The sequence below is a fragment of the Puntigrus tetrazona genome, chromosome 23 (assembly GCF_018831695.1).
Source record: "Puntigrus tetrazona isolate hp1 chromosome 23, ASM1883169v1, whole genome shotgun sequence".
In the NCBI taxonomy this organism is placed as follows: domain Eukaryota; kingdom Metazoa; phylum Chordata; class Actinopteri; order Cypriniformes; family Cyprinidae; genus Puntigrus; species Puntigrus tetrazona.
Genome location: NC_056721.1, coordinates 18,608,868 through 18,615,397, shown reverse-complemented (window position 1 = coordinate 18,615,397; position 6,530 = coordinate 18,608,868). Strand labels below are relative to the sequence as shown.

The 6,530-nt window shown below is 34.1% G+C and overlaps 1 long non-coding RNA gene across 1 annotated transcript; it reads left to right on the top strand.

The window, feature by feature from the left end:
- The first annotated feature begins 252 nt into the window (after nucleotides 1-252).
- On the top strand, nucleotides 253-1,722 carry LOC122329081. The gene is made up of 3 exons (XR_006247881.1): nucleotides 253-847; nucleotides 955-1,073; nucleotides 1,451-1,722. It is a non-coding gene; the product is annotated as an uncharacterized LOC122329081 (long non-coding RNA).
- The last annotated feature ends 4,808 nt before the right edge of the window (nucleotides 1,723-6,530 follow it).

The window sequence follows — 6,530 nt, the reverse complement described above, 5'->3', positions numbered from 1 at the left end:
ATGTATACATCAGACGTCAGGAACGGGGCCTGATATTAAAAACATGAATTAATTATTGCTGCTTTTTTGACCTGTATCGCAACCAAAATAAATGTTTTTGGTAACATAATGTATGAGGGTGTACTGGTTTTATTGTACAAACACATGCATGTATATATTTAAGAGAAATGTTATGTTTGTATATTAAATGTATTTATATATAACATAATATAAATGTGTATGCATGTCAATATAAAAAAATATGTCATATGTAAGTAATAAATAAACCCAGTACACACACATTATTTTAACAAAACTTTTTTGGATGAGATTAATCATAATTGTTTGACAACATACTCTCTCACACACACACACATATATGGGATATTGTGGATATTACAATGAATTAGATATGTAGTATGGATTTGAAATTATTGATTTTTTTTTTAGCTTTTCTAACGAATGGTCAGTTTATATGTGTATATGCTATATAATCATTGTAGAAAATGTTTGTATATTCTCTATTATATATCGTATTTATTGCATATGTACAATGTACAATAGTATAATAAATGATAACTTTATAATATAATATATAATAAAATAATACATAAATAGACTAGTATGCTATGTAAACAATAAAAGAATTATATATGTGTTTATTTTAGGTGTAAATCTGCAGAATGCATTTAAGTGTTATGATCCCAGTCTGTATTCCCCGTATTGTTCTTGAGTCGGACTTTAATTTTGAAGTGTATTTTGTTCCCCATTGTTTCTGGGTTGCTTCCTGTGTACTATTCCTGTTTCCTTGTTTCTCTGTCTACCATAGTTCCCCTTGTTTCTGTGTTGGGGAAAGTTACATTTCAAAGTAATGCATTACAATATTTTGTTTCCTCATAAAAAAGTAACAAATTGCATGGCTTAGTTATGGATGGTATGTTTTTCATTACTTTGCTTATTTATTTTTAATAACAGAAAACCCCAAGCAACTGTAGAGCAACTGTAAATGAGCAACTGTGAAATTAGTAAGCCTCGGGCTAAAGAAAATGCCTCTCCAATTACTCCCAATTTCTTTTGAAAAGGATGGGAAATCAGTAAGTAAACAGGAAGTAGCAAAATAACTTGCATTATTTGAAAAAATAATTCAGATATTTTCTTTTTAATATCAAAGTAAAGAGTTATTTTTTTAATTGTTACATGAAAAGAGGATTCTGAGTAGGTAACTCACTGCCTCCATAGCATCTACAGCAAACAACCACTGACAGATGAATTGTTTGCTTTATTCATTTGTCAGTGGTTGTTTGCTGTAGATGTTCGTGTTCCATGTTTCCTGTGCTGTTTCCTGAAAATATAGCGTTTGCTTGGTTTTATTTAGTGAATTGGACCAGCATTATCTCTCTTTTATCCCAGTCTTTACATTAAGCTTGTGCTTTTTGAAAATTTCCAAAATATTTAATAAAATGTTCTCTAGGTTCCGCCGAATGCTGATTATGGAACACCAAGATTTAAGATGTTGTTGTGCAAGAACAAACACAGTGAGCTGCAGGAATGTTAGTCAATGCATAACCAGTATAATGAAGAAGAATGAAGAAAACACATATCAAAATCCCAAATGCTGTCAGAGGAAAACATGCAGGAATCCGAAAAAACTGGGTCACTTGCTCTTCAGCAAGCAAATGCTTTCTTAGTATTTGTCTTCTTTTGTAAACCCTACAGTAGACCCACATGCAGTTAAAGTTTAATATATATACATGTAAATAATTTTTTATGTTACTTTTGGTTCTGTGGTATCTTTTCTGACATACAGATTTTAAATAATTTTTTTTTAGTTTATTAAAATAATATATGATATATATAAACTGTGTGCGATTGTTTAGAATATATCAAGTATTAAAATATTAGTAGGCTATTTTAATATTATAGAAATAAAACATTTTAAATAATTTACAAACAAAATTCTGTATTATATATGTGTGTGATTTTATAATTAAGCACTACATTATAATCAGCATACTTGTTTTTGAATTCTTATAATTTCAACAGATGGTTTTCTGAAGAACTAGAGATAAAAAAGCTATTTGAGGAATATGCTTGCTTATCAAGAATTTTACTTATTGTAAACAACACATCATTGCACATCATCCAAATTTCTTTGAAAAAAGCCAGCATACACTTACTTTTGAGTTTTCAGTCCACCTGTCACGTGACTCGTCAAGCTTTGAATCCTTTTAACTCTCACTGTAAACATTATTTTAAAGACCGTATATATAATGTATGTGACTTCATCGTGTCATGCTAAATGACTGTTAATGATTTGAATCCTGTATGAGATCCTACTTTGAAGTCAGACCTTGGCCACCGGCCTCTGCTAGCGTGCGTGTGGGCAATGTGCTTATTTGTATAATTTTCATTGTGTGCGGTATTTGTGATTGCACGTCTGGTATGTCTGCGAGTGAGTGAGTGCACATGTGCATCTCGATAATGACCTAAACCGTTTGATCTGATGTATCTGTGGTCCTTGCTGTTAGACTCATTACTATCAATAGTGGTGAGATCATCTTGACTCGTCTCGGCATAATTCGTGCGCGCGATTCATCTTCCACACCCACTGTCACAGCTCAGTTTCTTTCCCTGCGCAAACGTCCTCTTATACTGATGATAATGTCCTATCGGCAGAGGAGGGGCCGACGTCCGAGTGCTTGTTGGTGTGTCGGTGGTTGGAGTTATTAGTGTGTTGGTGGTCCTCATAAGTGTGCGTGAGTTTGCCGGGCGAGGAAATGGAGGCAGAAACTGAAAGAGAGCTGTGTGATCCGTTTCTGATGAGGCACATCTGGCTGAGGTGAGAACATCTCTTGTGTCACAATCTACGGTTTGATTACAGCCAATTAGATGGCTAAATAAAAGCCCCTGCAGTTTGCTCCAGTGTCTTGCTATTTGCATAATAACAAAGAATTAAGAGAACAAAAACATGGCAGAAGTGCTCGTTTCTCCACAGCCACAAACCACAGTCCTGATGGAGGGTTAAACATTTACTGTAACACCAATCAAATGCACATTCACACACCAGTTGAGGTCTTTATCGTCGTATAATCCATCATTCTGGCTAATTTTGTACGATTAAAACTGTCTGTCTCTATTAAAGCTGACAATCACAGTTTCTGTCAGACCTCCAGTGCTTGTTTAGGCAAGTATTAAACTTTAACACGTAACTAATCGTAGAGTTGCTTAGAGAATGAATGAGACCTTAAATCCTGTGGATTTGTCAAGGTCGGCTATGTTGTTACTTTTGTAGCTGATCTGGACGCTCGATAAAGTGGACAGAATTCCCTTACACTACCTTTCAGATGTTTGGGGTTAGTATGAATTTGTGTAACAAAGCTATTCAATTAAAATTACAGCAAAAACAGCAATATTTTGATAAAATTATATTATTCAAAATAAATGATGTTCATTTTCATATGTTTTAAAACGTCATTTATTTTCCGGTAATGCAAAGGTGAATTTTCAGCATCAGTTTTTAGTGATCCTTCAGAAATCATTCTGATATAATGATTTGGTGCTCAATGAACATTTCTTCTAATTATGAATTATGCAATAGATTGTGTTGCTTATTATTTTTGTGTATTTATTTTACAGAAATATTTTATATGATAAGTTATTTAAATTTTATATAAAATTTTATAAAAATATTATAAAATTTTATATTATAACAGAAATATTTTATATTATAAATTATAAATGTCTTTGGTTAAGTAAATGTGTTTTTGCTGAAGAAAAATAAGCTGAAAAAAAAAAAAGAATCACACTGATTCCAACCGTTATGTATTTAACTGAATGTATATAACTGAATTATTAGTCCAGGTTTTAGTCCACACCAATTTTTTTTAAACTATAATTTGCAATTTACTTTCTGTCCTTTTTAGCCTCACAAGAATATACCCTTGAATTTCAGCAGGAGCATGGTAGTCCTGATATTCTTAATGTCATGTGCTGTTGCCTTTTGCACAAATCGGCTTGCTTTGCATTTAGGTAAAACAGCTCAGCTTTAGTTAAATTGCATGAACATGTCATTCGTTTTGTGTGTTTTTGCATAGTTCAAAAGTGATTCAAGATGCTCTCCTTTACAAAATGGCTGCCTCTAATGTACACTGCAAACCACATTTGAGAATTGCTGGGATTACCAAGGACACCTGAAGTTTTTCTTATGATTTTCAGATTTTTGTTAGCTACAATTTCACGCTCACGGTTGGGTGATTGTTAGAAATGTTCACTTAAAGGGGAATCCCAATTTTTCTTCAGTCCTGAGATGTTCTTTTACACTCAGTTGCATTTAAATAGATTTAATGACTATTGCGTTAGTCATTTTTACAGCCAAAGATCACTAGAGCTTATGCACAACTAAGCCCATATTGTCATCATATTTCATTTTACTCATAATAGCTGGTTGAAAACCTACCAAAAACATCAAAAACAACTTGTGCATAGTTCTTTGAACATCTATTAAATAATTTCCCTGATCTTCGCCTGACATATGTTCATTTCATAGTGATGTATATTTCTAATATGGTGCACTTACAATTAGGGAGGTGTACATGCAGGTAATAAATTTCAGCTATAATGCGAAATGTCTGTAGTTAGGTCTAATGACTCAAACTTAAAGACAAATTATTCCAGCAGAATGTATTTGCTCCAGACGCATTTGTCAAGCAGTTAGCATAGTATGTGAGTCAGAGTTGAAGCAAAGTATTTAGGGGGTCTTCCTAAAGCAGATTTGGAAAATGCAGACTCTCGGTAAAGTACACTTTGAAGTCATTTACTTAACCTTTTAGACAACATCTCATCTCTTGACGGCACAAGATTGGGGGAGAAACTCTTTTAGACATGGAGAAAACCTGAAGGGCACAACTCTTTGTCAGAGGGGTAAAGAGAGGCTGGGCCTACTTAAAAATGAATATCAAATTGGATAACATGTATGGTTATATTTAGTGTATTTAAGAACTTACATATTTGCGAAATTGAAAGATGTTTTTCGTGTGAATTTAAAGGGGTCAGTTTAAGTTGTTTGAACATAAATGTGTGTTGGAAATGTGTGTATATGTCCACCCTATAATGATATGGGGAGTACAAGAATATCTCTGATTAAGTGATTGAAGTGTTTAGTTGTTTGACGTAATAATGAATATAGCAGTTGTCAATTACTCCCGACATCTGAACTGCTGAAGACGCAGAGGATTAACGTTAATAGTTAGTAGGTTAGTTGTTGAGTTTAGGTATTGGGTAGGATTAGGGATGTAGAATAAGGGCATGTTGAATAAGACATTAATATGTGCTTAATTAGCACTAATAAATGGCTAATATTATAGTAATATGCATGCTAATACGCATCTAATAGGTGTAACAGTAAAATAAAGTGATACCAAATGATAAGACATCTAATAACTTTAGTGGACTATTTGCAGAAAGACTCATAGTGATCATAAGCACAAATGCCTAAAGATTTAGTGGCAAATCATATTTATCCACTAAATATGATTCAATATTGCAAAAAGGTGGCTCAGAAGTTTTCTTCTTTGCACCATGCCTTGAGAGAAAAAAGACATGTGAGATAGGAAAGTGACAGCATGAGTCAGGATCTCACTTCATGTAGGCACCAGGTGAGAACAAGACAAGTTCATTCAAACTTTTCTTACCTTAACGCCCACTCTGGGTAAAAAAACTCTGATCCCAGACCAGCTTTCAGTCACAAAAGTCTCATTATGACCCGATTGTGGCTTAAAACCAAAACTGATATCAGATCAGTACTAAAGCCTTACCACCACCAAAACCTGCACTGCCCACATATGCCCTCCATCAGCAGGTGCTAGTGCCTTTAGATTTAATGGTGACTCGCGTTGTCATTCGACAGCCACTGGTGTAAAAGGTTAATCTCACTTTCGACAGTTTGTCATCTGTGATTAATAAGTTGAATATGGCAAAGCATTTTTTCCTGCCCTGATGTATGATAGTTTTGAAGCACATGGGCCCGCAAACCTATATAAGTGCATAACTTTTGCTATGGTTATGCCTATCATTTACATCGGAGCAAAACAGAGACTTTGGAAAATGATGGCATGGCTGCCAATTGGCTGTTGTTGTACCAAAAGATAACTGTTGGTTTTTTCTATTCAATCGTTCCAAGCATGCAAAACGCATCTGCGTTTTAAATAATAGGAAATCTACTTATAGATATCTATGGTTGTACGTGCATCATTGGTCATGTGACATGTGTTTATGGTTGTGTAGTATAAACAGAAATCGTTTCTGAAACCAATGTAAAAACGCCAATGTAAATGAGGATTGTTATCATTTTAAAATACCAAATGCCATAGTGTAATGATAGCACCCACAACAAACCCTACTTGTTTCAGATAGAAAACCATAGACGGTTTATAGCAATATAGCCTTACAGATGCTGAATAGGAGCTTTCTGAATGGAATCCAAATTCGGTCCGAACCCGGCTGAGTCGGCCATTCATCTCATCACATCTCAAGTCATTCATCATGCACTCTAT